Source organism: Aythya fuligula, chromosome 11 (assembly GCF_009819795.1).
Source record: "Aythya fuligula isolate bAytFul2 chromosome 11, bAytFul2.pri, whole genome shotgun sequence".
NCBI classification, from domain to species: Eukaryota; Metazoa; Chordata; class Aves; order Anseriformes; family Anatidae; genus Aythya; species Aythya fuligula.
In genome coordinates, this window is record NC_045569.1 from 12,847,622 (window position 1) to 12,862,981 (window position 15,360).

Consider the following 15,360-nt stretch of genomic DNA (forward strand, 5'->3'; position numbering starts at 1 on the left):
CCGGATGACTGGAGACTTGCTAATGTGACCCCTATCTATAAGAAGGGTTGTAAGGAGGAACTCGGGAGCTACAGGCCTGTCAGCCTGACCTCAGTGCCAGGAAAGGTGATGGCAGAGGTCACCTGGAATACAATCATGCAATGTATATGGGACAGATGGGGGATCAGGCCCTGTCAGCATGGGCTCATGAAAGGCAAGTCCTGCCTGGCCAATCTCACCTCCTTCTATGACCGGGTGACCCACGTGGTGGATGAGGGAAAGCCTGTTGATGTAGTCTGCTTAGACTTCAGCAAGGCCTTTGACACGGTCTCCCACAATACTCTCCTGGAGAAGCTGGCAGCCCATGGCTCGGACAGGCACACTCTGCTGGGTTAAATACTGGCTGGATGACCAGGCCCAGAAAATGGTGGTGAACGGAGTGAAATCCAGCTGGTGACTGTCACCAGTGGTGTTCCCTGGAGCTGGTGTTGGGGCCCATCCTCTTTAATACCTTTATTGATGATTTGGATGAGGGAATTGAGTGCACCCTCAGTGAGTTTGGAGATGACACCAAGCTGGGGGAAGTGTCGGTCTGCTGGAGGATAGGAAGGCCCTGCAGAGGGACCTGGACAGGATGGGTCAATGAACAGAGGCCCATGGGATGAGGTTCAACATGGCTAAGTGCCAGGTCCTGCACATTGGCCACAACAAGCTCATGGAGTGCGACAGGCCTGGGGGAGAGTGGCTGGAAAGCTCTGCAGAGGAAAAGGATCTGGGGGTGCTGATAGATTCTCACCTGAACCTGAGCGGGCAGTGTGCCCAGGTGGTCAAGAAGGCCAACGGCATCCTGGCTTCTATCAGGAATAGTGTAGCCAGCTGGACCAGGGAGGTGATCGTCCCCCTGTACTCTGCTCTGGTGTGGCCGCACCTCGAGTATTGTGTTCAGTTTTGGGCCCTCACTACAAGAAGGACATGGAGGCCCTGGAACATGTCTAGAGAAGGGCAACAAAGCTGGTGAAGGGCCTGGAGCACAAGTCCTGTGAGGAGCGGCTGAGGGAGCTGGGGTTGTTTAGTCTAGAGAAGAGGAGGCTCAGGGGAGACTTTTATTGCTCTCTACAACTACCTGAAAGGAGGTTGTGGGGAGCTGGGGTAGGCCTCTTCTCACAGATAATTAGTGATAGAACTAGAGGGAATGGCCTCAAGTTGCGCCGGGGGAGATTTAGGTTGGAGTAATGAGACATTTCTTCTCAGAAAGAGCAGTCAGGCGTTGGGACGGGTTGCCCAGGGAGGTGGTGGAGTCACTGTCCCTGGGGGTGTTCAAGGAAAGGTTGGACATGGTGCTTAGGGGCATGGGTTAGTGGGTGACATGGGTGGTAGGGGGATGGTTGGACCAGATGGTCTTGAAGGTCTTTTCCAACCTTAATGATTCTATGATCTTGTGGATCAGTCTGTACTTAGTTACCTACAAAATTTGATGCGAATGTTACAGAAGTGTTTGTACTCAAAATATAATTGTGTACAGAAATTTCTTCATGCATCTCTTAGAAGCATTATGTAGTGACTATCCTTGTCACCAGGAAGGATTTCAGTTCTGATTGCATAATACTTTATGGGAAAAAAAAAAATTAAAAAAAAATAACTCTAATCTAACTCTAACTTTTTTTTTTTTTTTTTTTTTTTTAAAAAAAGGATGCTTCTATATATTTTTAAGTTGAACATCTTTTATCTTTTCTGCAAGAAATTCTGTGTATAAAAGCTGCATTTGTGAAGGAATTGTTCCATGTTTTGTGTCTTAATTTATGTCAGCATACAAAAGCTTAAAGGTGTTTATTAATTATTGGAAACAAATACTTTCCTTTTTTTCTTCAAGTCTGTATTAAATAAAAATATAGCCAGCGTGCTTTTGATGTAGTTGAGGAGATAGATGAAACTGCATCATGGTAAAGAAGTGACAACCTGACCCCTACTGTTCTAGTCATAGTTTTTTCCCCCAATTTTCCTTTTTCCTTTTCTGAAAACTGTATGGTTGAGAAGACCTGAAATGTCATATAGAGCTGTCTAGGCCATTCATTTATGTAAAATGCTAGGCTGGTTAAAGTTTTAATTGCTTTAAGGTTGTCAGTAAATCAGGATAGGTTGTGTTATAAATACTTCAGAACATAAAATGCATTGACATATGTCAATAGTGCAAATTAAAGTAGTTCAGTCTCCTTTGGCAGAAAGAGCAAGGGCTATGGATGTGAACATAAATTAAATCCAAGAATGATGCAGGTCATCTGTATTTAGAGGAATTGACAGAACATTAAGTAAATCTGTAAACTCTTGCACTCACATACCTCCCTATTTTGTGGTGGAAAACATGATTTTTTATTGCACTGCTGATGTTTCACAACTTCTGAAATTATTTTCATACTAAAAAAAGTTCTAAAACAATGTTTAAACATATGCAGGTTGGATGAGAATATTTTTAATACCTGCCTTTTCTGCCTTGGGAGAGTGTCTGTTTTTTTCCTGTTTTGCTTTCTTTTTTGTTGTTGCTTTTTCTGTTGAAAATTATGAGTGTGCCAAATTTGATTACCAATACAGAATAAATAGTACTACATAGGAGTAAATCACGTTCTTCAGGACTGTGTCTCCTTTCATTTTATTACTTCACACTAGCATTATTGTGACACATGCAATAAATCAGACCATAGCTATCTTTTTTCTTTCTTTTTTTTTTTTTTCCTGTTACTTGTTTTTTGGCTATTAAAATGATTAATCTGCTTGTTATTAATATAACCACAGTTTCTTATTCTAGCCTATTCCCCAAACACTCATCTGTTCGCAGCACAAAAAGAATTAAGTATTTTATACGCTAAGATTTAGGGATTGTTGTTGTGCCAGATGCTTGTACTGATGTCTCCCATTCTGGCAGTGAATTTCCACGTGGAGTTTTCCTGTCACGCTTGTTGCTGAGGAGCAACCAACCTGTTCTTGTAGTAATTTCTGAAATGTAGTAGTGCATTAAGCAGGCCTCTCAGTCTACCTCCTGCAAGGAAGAGGTGCGGTATGCTTGTGTGTTGTTCTGGCAGTAGGTATGCTGATATGGCTATACAAGGGGAAATTTTCCCAGTATTAGATCTGATCTGGCTGAAGACATCTAAAATTGCTACAATAGCTCCCTTGGGGCTTTATAACCAAAAAATACAGTTAGAGAGACAAGAATATATCTAACACTGTCAAACACTTGCCAGTTAAGGTTTGGATTGAGTTATCCATGTCCCCATGGTATTTTCATTCTAAGAGGTCTTTAATTTAGGTTGTGCAGAGCATACTCTTTTGAGAAGTGGTTATAAAAGTGATTTTATCTTCAAATTGAGATAATTTTATCTTTAAATTGAGCTGTTTTATCATGACTTGTCATCCTGGATATTTGAAGATTTTCTCCCCTGACTGGCTGAATCTTAGGAGGTGGTCTTGAAAACCACTAGAGCTCTGAACCGCTGAGGAAAATGTTGTCATTTCAGGAATAGTGAATTATGAAAAGAATACAGAAATATTAAAGTATGCCTCCAAGAAATAACATTATTTTGCAGAGATGCATATTAACTCTGAAGAAGCTGGAATACTTTTGTCAGCAAGCAATAGCTTAGTTGTAGTGTAAGTCACAACTAAGCTGTGTTTATCAGCCCAGACAGAAAGACCACAAGCAAAGCTATTATCACTTCTTGTGCTCTTATACGTATCTCTGCACAGAGCTATGCACTTGTATGTATATCCTCAGGCAATTAAAAAAAAATTAATAATTTTCCAATATATGGAGTCTTGTCCAAGGTATCACGACCAGAACACTGAGACTGGCCATGTCATGGGCTAGGTGAAAGGTTTATGTTAAATTTGCAGCTCTTAACATACATGGTATGATCTCAGCTGGCTCCCTTTAAGTACTTTTTACCAGGGATATATTTGAAGAGACTTCTGTTAAGTGATGTTCCACCCTACTTCCAATATATTGAGTGCATTACACTCACTAACTACAAAGTTCTGTCATCACCCACAGTCACTGACACAAAATCACTGTGGGTGAGGCGTGGTCCTATTTATAAAGGGTGGAAATCAGGTCATTGTCTCTCTTGTTTACTGATCTGTTTAAACTTTGGTTTCCATGAAGACTCATGCTTGAGATTTTGAAATTTGCTTTTTGTTAGCATTTTTTTTTTTCATGCTTGTCTGATGGGGAAAAAAAAAAAATTAAAAAAAAAAAAAAACACTCTAAACTCTATGCTCTATGTCTTTTAGTCTAAACTCTGTGACTTTAGCTGACTTTGACTTTTGGGGTTGTTCGAGCTGGTAGTCCTGCCACTCTGAACCAACTGTTCTTGAAACTGAAAAGTGACATTTTTACATGACCCCTTGTGAACCCAGCTGATTCTGTTTCTTCCCACTTTAGGGCTATCTATAGGTAGTGCTAAGGGTTGCCTCTGCTTCCCTTTTTAGCCTTGCCTGCAGCATAATCCTTATCTTCTATGGTGAATCACCTCTGTGCATCAATCATTGCCCCTGTTTCACTCCTCTCCTTTTGGATTTCACTTCCCTATGGTGATAAAGTTAAGACAGAAGACACTCTGTTCCCTTCCTTTTCTTTAGTAGAAATACCTGCTTCAATCTCTTAAAGGAAAGTAATGATGTTGACAAATGACACTAGAGGTACACATCAGTCCATCTTGAAACCTTTGCTAAATTTGCTTGTTGGAAACTACGTCCCACTGGGCTCACATGAGAAGTTTGTGTTAGGCAAGGTTTAGAGATAAAGAAATGCTAGTGATCAGAATACTTCTGTTTTGGTTCAAATGAATCTGTATGTTACATAAAATGCACTATTAAAAAAACAGGAACAGAAACTGGCCTATGTATTTACACCACAAACAATGAATCAGTTAAATATTTCTGGCATAACAAAAAGGAACATGATGAGAATCTCTTGTCCTAAGGGGAACAGAACATGTGTATTGTGATTGTTTTTAACATTTTCTGCCACCATTCCACTATTTATGGTTTTGATTTGGATGACCTTACTCTGGCAGTGTATTTATGTCAGACATCACAGCCTACAGAAAATATTTTATATGTCTGAAGACTCTGGCAACTGTTCTAATTCGAGAGACTGGACATTTTGGTATTTCTTTGTTGCTATAGGTCATCATCTATAAATTAGCACTTGGTTGTTTTTCTTTGAGATGTGGGAGGGATGGTATGTCAATATAATGTTGGGAACTCAAGGAACAGACAGCCCAAATAATGTAATGACTGAGCTACGCTCAGTTACTAAAACAGTCATTGCAACATGTAATGCATTTGCTAGTCCAAAATGAAAAGCTAGATCATTCATTCCTTGAATACCTGTTTTGGGGAGGAATAACATTTTCACAGAAATCACTTCTAAGTGTTGATAAGTGTCCTCCTGTTTGTTCTTTTCAGTGGAAAGGAATGGTATGGAATCAGCCATTTTTCTCCAAGTTTTACAGCTGGGAAAAAAAAAAAAAAAAAAAAGAAAAAGTGTAAAAGCAAGGGTTGGAGCTCTTTAGAAAGGAGACAAGGTACCTGTAAGCAAGAAAAGAACTTTGTGCTCTGATGAGCACATCTACTGGTGTGTGTGTGTACTGTTCACGTAGACAAGTGGGCAGCTTCCACAAGGGGGTGTCTGAACGCCCTTCTTAGTAAAGGGAGCCCAAAATTGCATTTCTGTCCATTATTTATACAGAACCCTTGGCTAAGGTTCACACTGGAAGGGTCCCTAAGAAAATTTTTTGTTTCATCTTGGTAGGAATTCCTGAGAAGTATGTAATATCAAATAACGGCAGCAGTTGCAAGGCTTTTTTTTTTTTTTTTTTGGCTTATTAACTTTCACATGGAAAGTGAAAGCTTGATTATCTTTGAGCAACCTAAAGTGATAATAGCTGTAGGAAACAAATGAAAGAATGAATTTAGTGATGTAAAAACCAATGGGCTATATTGAATAAGAAAAAGAGCTAGTAGATTTTCTTCTTGCAAGATGCACCACTAATGTAAAAGAACTTATATTTGCATATAATGATAATCAAAGAGGGAAGATATTTGTATTTAGCTCCATTTTATGTACTCTTTTGACATTATGAACTGTTCTGCCTCTTACAGAGGTTGTGTAAGGATGGAGTTCTCTATGAACAATCACCAAATCCACAAACTACTTTTTAATCTATGTTGATTCTGGCAGCAGTCTTTGGCAAAACTTAAAGCAACAGCGGCGTCTTAGAGAAGATTAGTGTGATTTCTTATGATGTAGCAGGGTAAGAAAATGATTCAGTTGGGTAAAATTTGAGATAAAGAATTTCTAAATAGAGATAGCCATGCAGGAATGCAACTTCCAAGTCTTAAGAATACACACATGCAATTAGAGCAGCACTGCAGGTTTTTGTGTCAACGTATTAGTGAACACACAAAACAAGAAACATCAAAGAACTGTTGAAGAGATTTTAAGTGGTGATCTTGGCCACTTGTGTATGAGATGACGTTGGGAAACTGCAAATAAATTCAGAAAGGAGGAGGATGATTTAGCCTTGGGAGACCAGTTGGATCTGAACACTGGCAGAGGAGAGTGAAAAGCTTGCCTCTTAGTGGCTGGAAGGAGGAATAAGTGGCATTCTTCTGATTCTTTTAGACTCGGCATGAAGAGAGAATCAAATCTGACCATGTGGTTCTGGTTGATAAGGAATGCAATAGTTATCAAGACAGAAGGAAGCTTTAGAATAAACATTCCTTTTTTCCACTCCCCTTCCCTTTTCTTCCATTGTTCTCTTCTCAAATACCACTTTATTTACTTTTGCTACCTCTGAAATTGTTTTCTTCATTCATTTACTTCTTTTCCTAATCCCATATTTCATACAGTCTGTCAAGGCTGCTTAGTCCCTAGAGCCTTGATAGGCATTTCTGATGAGCCTCTACTGTTTACATTGTATTTTTGCTGATACAAGTTCCTTCAGGTACTTACTGAGTACGATGCATGCTTTTGTTATTTTATCCATTATGTTTTGTAACTTCTTTTTTTTTTCTTCTCTTCTTATGCCTTAGTTATACCCTTTCTAAAATTTAGACCACAGTAAATATGAGTGAGAACAGTGCCTTAATCTATTCTAAAAGTTATATTAAAAACCCGTGATTCCTTGCATGTATTTGCAAATGTTTATATTTACAAAGCAGCTTAGCATGCTAATTTACTACTAAGGTTCATTGTTCTCATTGTTTCATTACCCTGGCTGGAGGACCAGGCACTTGTCTAATTTATTCATCCGTTGTACCATGTCCAGTTAGTGAATTTGTAATCCTAGCAAAAGCTATCAAGTGGGCCAAAAAATAAACTACATTTGTCGTCATGAAGTAGTAAAGAACAACTTTATGACTACCTTTAACTCTACCTTATGACTACCTTTTTAACTCTACCTTACAGAAATTGATAGTGAATTTTGAATTTCTATGAAGAATAGAGAAACCTCGGTAGAGTTTGAAGACTCTCAAGGTAATAGTGAGTCTCTGACTGTTTTCAGAATGGTAGCGGGAAATGCTGGAGAATTGGTATTACTATGATTGGTGAGACAGGTTGATAAATTTTGCATTTTTTGGCCAGACACAATACTTGAAGCTAACTTCCATGTGTTAGCGTTTTCATTCTTAGGATTACTTGCAGGCTAGGAAGAAGCAGCAAGCTTGTGAGAAAAAAATATTTCCAGCTCAGTTTTCTTCCAGTATACTTCACAGTCATTCAGTGGTTTAAGATACGCATTTCAGTATAGGATGGCTAGGTGGCACCTGGAGCTGTCCAGAATTTTTTGTTACAGCTGCAGCAATGCTGCTTTATATGCTTATACCTGTCAGTAGCAAAAAATAAATAAAATAAATATAGAAAGCAGGCAATTCAAAACACTGGAATTTAAAAAAAAAAAAAAAAAAAAAAAAAGGCATCTTAATTGTTAGAGTCATGTTTGTAGTCCAGTCTGGTTACATAATGTTTTCATACCTGTGGCTAGAAGAAGCTTGCTGGTAACAGGGGGAATCTTGTAATGGTTTTACCATTCTTCTCAGCCACATGTTACTCTCATGTCTTCTTGTTCTGTCCTAATGCTCAGGCTCTGACGTGATAGTATATCCTAGATATTAGTATATTTTCTGGAAAAAAAATACGTGCATTTTTGACTGTCTAAGCAGAGCAAAGGTCTAGAGATGAAGTGGGTGTTGGAGGTGGAGGCAGAGATGTATGGCCATGGAATCATAGAATATCTGAGTTGGAAGGAACCCACAAGGATCATCGAGTCCAAATCCTTGGTAACCAAAGGACCACCCAAAATAACAATAACAAAAATCAAAAGGGTAAAGACAGAAAGTTCAGAAAACAGAGGTGAAACGTATAAGCAAAATTCAAAGAGGAGATGGAATATGATGACTGTCAGGCAAAGCAAACGATAGTTCCAGAAACTTCATGGATACACTGGAGAGCAAGACAAGGATTTCAGGAAGAGGAGGCAGTGAGATGGAATAATTTTTGCCAATGTGGTGGAGAGCAATTAATGCCTTAATGATTTTTTTTATAGCAGCCTATATTCCAAAGCAGTCTGGCCCTTGGAAATTGGTTTGTGCTGTAGGTTGTGCTGATTATTCCTAGAGATTTGCTGAGGCAGGAGTAGGAAAATATTTTTTAGCGCCAGTCAGTCCTGCAAATAAGTGTTATAGCACCACCATGTAATTAATGCCAAATGTGTCATCATGCCTTAGTCATTGAAAGGAATTTAGGAGGGATGCCTGCTTTCTCAGTGAATGCTGAGAACAGTTAAATTATGTTAACAATAACTCCTCCTTCAATATTGTGACAAAGGGAATAGAATATATATTAAACTTGACTCAAAAAAGGAGGAGAGGGAAGGGAAGGGAAGGGAAGGGAAGGGAAGGGAAGGGAAGGGAAGGGAAGGGAAGGGAAGGGAAGGGAAGGGAAGGGAAGGGAAGGGAAGGGAAGGGAAGGGAAGGGAAGGGAAGGGAAGGGAAGGGAAGGGAAGGGAAGGGAAGGGAAGGGAAGGGAAGGGAAGGGAAGGGGCTCCACTGTAGCGAAACCTTCTCCAACTGAATATATTTACTCTTTTAGACCTGCTCTAAGGTAGTGAAGCACAAGCAGTTGTACAGCCTTATGTCAGTTTGCACAAGCTTTGTATTCATGGAAATGTCTGAGGTGGTAACATAAAAGGTCTGTGCTATATGGAAATTTTTGTTGCATGTCTCACATCAGTCTGATGTGGGCACATCATCTTTAGACCTAAAAAATAAGCCTGTTTACTAATGCTGCATCCCTCTAAGCTGTTGTCCCTCAAAGTGATGACTCACTCATTGCACTCAATGATTCTTAGAAACTGCAGCAACGTATGAGCAGCATGTTGCATTTTCTTTGTTGTGCTTATTGCTTTAAATGTGATGTTATATTCTGTGAAAGCACCTGGAGTCTGAGGCTGGACTGACCAAGTTGGTGAGCTCATGCAGCGAAGTTATCCTAGCCAAATGAGAAGTGAACATAAATATCTTTAAAGCTTTTCACCTTGCAAGGTTATAGAATAAATGTTTGATTCACGTGTCCAAAAAGCAGAACTGAGGGCATTCGTGCAATTTCTGTGTGTACTTTTCAGTTCATTCATTTATCTGTAGATCTGTTGACACTGAATTCCTACGTTACTTTTACATTAAGTCAATTTTTATGTAGAGTTTGGTTTCTAGTACTTATGAGTACATCGTCTGTCTTTTCTTCTTCTGAAAAAATAAAATCATTCTTAAGGAGTCATTTTGTGAGACCTTGCCATTCTGAAAAGTAAGAATAAAAACAGAAGACATGCAGACTCTGAATCGTATTGGTTTTCTTTCTGTTTTTCTATTTAAATTTTCACTTTTATGTCAAAATCAAATATTCTCAAAGTTGCAGAAGAAGGGAATATAAATAATGTAATTAGCTTTTTTAAAGGTTGTTTAAAAATGTTGTTATCAATGTCATACAATGATTAGTATGCACGCCGAACAAACTAACAATTTGAAAACCCACAATCTCATTAATTCTTGGTAAAACTCCTGTCAGTTGCTGAGCTGTCCCTGGAGTAATTCACTAACAGGCCTCTCCATTTTGCAGATCGTTTTACTCCAGGATTGTTCAACATCCTAAACTGCTTTTAGTAACAATAAATGAAGTCTAGTGCAAGCAATATCTCCTGTTAAAATAGTTCAGGTATACTAATGTAGATATTTTGTTAATTGCTTTTTTGTTGGTTTTTGTTTGTTTGTTTGTTTGTTTTTGTTTTTCATGTAAGGGATTGAACTGTAGTTTATCCACTAGTTGTGTGATATCTATCAACTAGTACCACTCCTGCATGTACCTTCTTTATTTTACTTCCAGATTCTGGAATAATATTACTCTGGACTAACTAATTTATGATCTAGACAGTTATCCTGCTGGTGTCTGTAATTGTACAAAGTCCAGCTGACACAGGTGGAGGAGCGATAGGGCCAGCAAATTGTACTGTGCAGCTGCAAGAGAGCCATGTGGGAGAAGAATTGACATGGTACAGGTTTTGGAATCGTGATCAAGTATTTGGGAAGTGACGATAGGTGATGATACAGAGTCAGAAAACAACAGGGTTTTAGAGAGTTATCTGCAATAGTGTTTTGGCTTGAAGTCATAACATGGTTTTGAAGCAAATCCCAGTGCATTGGATTGATTTGCAGAATAGTTTTGGCATATGTGAGCTAGGCTGTTCCTGGAGAAAACTAAAGAGGCTTCACAATGGGTTTGCCCTGTGTTTGCTTCAAGCCCCGATGAGGACATTGCAGCCTGTACCATTGACTGGTCCTTTGGCTGATGTAAAACCACATGTGTGGGAGATATTTAATCTGGGGACCAGACCAAATCTAATCCAAAGTGAAACCCTAGAAAAACAGGTTGTGAAGGCATAAGGGCCTGAGAACAAATTGTTTTGCTCTACTGATGCATTCCTATTGTGCTTGTATTACTTGCTAATGTGGACATAACATCTGTTGACAAACTGGCAATTCTTCAATTCTATTTTTATGTTTTATTCTAAGAATTACTCCAAACCTCTGTTTTAGTGCTTTCTGGTAGCAAAGCAACAGCTACATCTGTTTCTGCAGACCAGATTAACCACCCACTTTCTCTTTAGCAGGAAGTCTCCAGCAGAAAGATTTGAGTCCTCCGCCCAACCATAGATCGGGAAAGGACACACCAAACCTGCCCTAAGTTCCCAGACTTAAGTGTTTGGAAATTTCACTCTCGGAAAGATTAACAGTGCAAAGACACAATGGAACCATGTCATCCTCGCAATTCCCATACGTATCACTCATTCCCATGCTCATCATTCCATTTTCCGTCACATTTAAGGGAACAAAATACTGCTAGGCAGAAATCAATCTGTCCACACAGGAGCTATTTTTAAAGCTGCGTTTCGAATAGCACATGCTTTTTCCTGAAATGTGCTCAAAGATGATTGTTCGTGTGACAGAGTGGTGTGTGTACACGTCATTTCTGATGGAGATTTCAGAGTTCAGAGAAAACAAGAGTTGTTCAGGATCTAGCACTTACTAAAACAGTCACTATGCCATCATTTGAACCTTTAAAACTTTGGTGTATATAACAGGAAATAATGCTTAAATCTGGGAAAAGCGGCAGTCAGTTAGAGCTTTTGTATCTGGGAAGGATTTCCCTATTTTATATGTGCTTGTAAACATGGCATAAATTGTACCGAAACCTGTGGGGCAGTTGTAATGATTTGCATGTCTGAGAATTTTCCCCAGTGACAAAAATAGCAGGAATTTTATTTTTGAAACTTTTATAAAGTGGTACCTAATCTGATTGCAGGGGCAGCTTCTATTTCTACCCACTGCATTCATGTCTGTTAAACTGTAACATTCCCCAGTCAGATGTGTAACATTGCTTCTGCTTTTCAAGGCCAAATAAATCATAAAGGGAGGGCATAACAACTGGGTCTCAAGAGGATGACTTTCTTTCTTTCTTTTTTTTTTTCTATTTCAAAGAAAATGAGCAATTTCTAATCTTACAAAATTAATCTGGGTGTAGGATCTGTTTGCATCAGAACAACACTGGGGTGAGCAGAAGTTCTAATTTAAATTTTATTTCCTTCTGAGATTACTAATTGAAATACTTGAGAATATGCTGTCTATTGTCATCAAAACTAGTTTTCATTTCTAGTTTTATTGAAATATAATGAAACATAACTAGTTGTAAAGAAAATAGTTGCGGAAACAAGTCTGAAAACACATGCTATTTGCCATCTGCTATATTCTTCTAGTACATCCTTGAACTCATGTCTCACAGCTATTTTCTAACAGTGTTATACATCTATTGAGATTTTACCTTTTTATCTGGCTACTGCAGAAGAAAACCGAACTGGCCAAACCCCTCTGGGTGACAGACAACAGCAACATGAAGAAAAGGGAATGTCTGAAATGAATGCCCTGGACTGGGGAAATCAACAGATTGCCCAGAATCACACCTGAGCCAAAAACACATAATGGGACAACAGAAGGTCTGAAACTCTGCTGCAGTTGAGTTTTACTCGGGATATTTTTATTTATTTATTTTTAGTTCAGTTTTCATACATATATTGTAATAAATTTATGTTAATGAGGATTGCCATGGAAAAGCAATGGCCTCCAGAACCATCTGTTTTTCTATTTTCCATCTTTGTAGAAAGTGAAATTGAACTTATCTTTTTTTTTTTTTTTTTTTTTTTTTTTTTTTTTTTTTTTCTGAATACATGTTTCATTACCCGGTGACACAAATACTTCTAGCCTTTAAAACCTGCTTCTTTGTGTTTTTAGGTTAATTTCAACAAGAAACCAATTTACTTATTGATTAAAGACTTTTATAAAGCAGGATTTCTTTGAGTTTTGCCATCTTGGACCCTAACACCTCATACAGCATGATGCTTGTAACAAGTATGGAATGGAAGTAAATTATAATTTGAATTTCAAGGCCATTAGTTTTTTTTCTTCCTAGGCACCTGTTGTTCCTTGTCACTGCTGGTCCCACCAAGCCAGAATGCAAGTTTAAAAAGATTTGAGATTTCTTTAAAAAGAAATCTAAGAAGCCTAACCATTGTGTAATGATGTATGCATGGTGATGGAAGACGTGATGCTACTGGGAAAATAATTAGTTCTTTTAGTCCTCTCATAATTAGGTTTGCAGCCTTCAGGGAAGAGCTATGGTAAGAAAATAGAGAAGTGTTTCTAGAAGAAGGAGGGGAAAAAAACAACCTTGAAACTCTTTCAAAAATGTGGACACAGGAAAAATAACTATTAAATTATGAGCTTAATTAATATCTAAATATAAATGCTAACCTGGCCTCTATCTACAGTCTAAAAACTCACTTTCCCATATTTTGTGTGCTGACAGGAACTGGAGACAGTTTGCCGAATGGACCTTGAAAGCTACCAAAAACGCCACCCTCGCTTTCGTGATGTGCTTCCATGTGGAAGCAAAAAAACCTGCTCGGTAAAAATCACATCATGATGATGTCCAACCTATACACCTAAAGCTGGGCACAGAAAGATGAGCAGACCCAGTAGTTCCATTACAGGGGTTCCTGTTCACACAGATCTGTTTCAGAGGATTTGAGCAAGCCAAGGAAAGACTGATTAGCCCAGGGTGTGGTGCAGAGCACTAAGGTTTGCGTGGTTCCAGTAGACCAGGGTCAGCAGCCTTGCAAACTTGCCAGGCAGTATTTTCCTTTCCCAAATTAGTAGTTGAGTGTGCCAGTAGAAGGTTTCCTGGTTAATTCTGTACTGTAAATTGAGGGAGAGCCAGGTGCCCTGCCTTCCTCCAGAGCCAGAGAGATATCAGTAAGCCCGTAGTATCTCAGTGCCACCAGCTCAGCAGGAGCCCTGAACTCCTGGGTGCCATACGAGGAATGTGTCAGCCGCTCTTTGGTCAGCGTATTCCAGAAGTCAAACTTCTGTTGCAGCATCTCGGTTTACATAGAAAGTTTTGCTTTTCTGAAATCTAGCTGATTTAAAAAGCAGTAATGCTGTGGGTGGGTGTAACACTAAGAAGGGTACATGTATGCCATAGCCAAAAGTACTTTCTCACTTTGAGACATCCCTCAAGTACAAAAAAGAAGCAAATTAATTCTGATACTCCTGTACTCTTGGATTGAGACATCAGCAAAGTTTCTTTTTCAGTTCTTCATGTTTATAAGTCATTCAGTATTCATGTGACAGAAATTCTCAGCCCAGTCACTGTCAGGCACTCGTATTTGTTTTGTACGTGCATAAAATGATGGCTCACAGCATTTGGGGGTATGGAATAAATGTTACGTGTTGCATTGCTGTAGTCTGCTTCTAATATTAGAACAGAATGAGCAGCTCACTTCCTGGAGGCATCGGCAAGCTTTATTTGCAAATTTTTTTCAATGGTATCAGACATGTGGAATAAATTATCATAAATTGCTTGTGATTAAATGTAAAGTACCAGGGTGATTTGCAATAGTTAATCCTTTAATTTCTGGGGTCTGTGAAGAGCAAATTAAGCTGAAGACTGATACATGACTGGTTTTCATTAAAACTAATGCTCTTATATTATAGTATTGTTTTGCTTAATTATGGGACATAATTTCAGAAATTATAAGTTATAGGAATAAGACAGTTAGCAATGTATACTGAACTCTAACTGCTGTTATTCTGTAGAAGCCACAGGTAGCAAAAATAACATTAGAAACATAAAGACTTGGTCAGTATTTCATAATATACTCTTACTTTGTGCTAATATATTGCATGGCTATGGCCAGGAACAGCGTTTCCCCCTAAATTCTTCTGAAAGGTAATCTACTTACATCCATTTTGATATCAGTAAAGTTCTGTGGGGAGACAGTTTGCTTTCTCTATAACTAAAATAGATGAATTTCTGGCATTTGGAAGGATTTCCTGAGAAATGTTAGTTTATGTCCAAAAAAAAAAAAAAAATGGGGGAGGGAGGGGGAGGGAGGAGGAGGAATCAGTCAACAACCTGAAGTTATATTTTGATAGCATGCAGAAGGCATTACTCTCTTTTCTGGGAACCTGTTCTCCTTTAATACTTTCTAAAAGCACTGCTGCTTGCAAATAAGTCCTTCTGTAACATTAATAAGAATAATATGACTTTATCAGAAAATGGCTCACTGGAACTGTTATGGGTTATATGGTATAGAGTGAGACACAAAAGAGACCAGTACAAGCTGTACAGAGCGGCAATTATGTGCTGTGGTGTTCTTGGTCAGGCACTGGTTTATTCAGATGTCAGAACATCTATTTCATTATTATTATTATTACTAT

General features: G+C 38.6%; 1 long non-coding RNA gene across 2 annotated transcripts in view; it reads left to right on the top strand.

Moving 5' to 3' along the window:
• The window catches only part of LOC116493360, a 41,941-nt gene extending 27,264 nt beyond the window's left edge, over nucleotides 1-14,677 (top strand). For both annotated transcript variants that reach the window (XR_004253746.1, XR_004253747.1), the window contains 2 exons: nucleotides 11,196-12,578; nucleotides 13,448-14,677. This is a non-coding gene — a long non-coding RNA (uncharacterized LOC116493360). The remainder of the gene's footprint in view (nucleotides 1-11,195; nucleotides 12,579-13,447) is intronic.
• The last annotated feature ends 683 nt before the right edge of the window (nucleotides 14,678-15,360 follow it).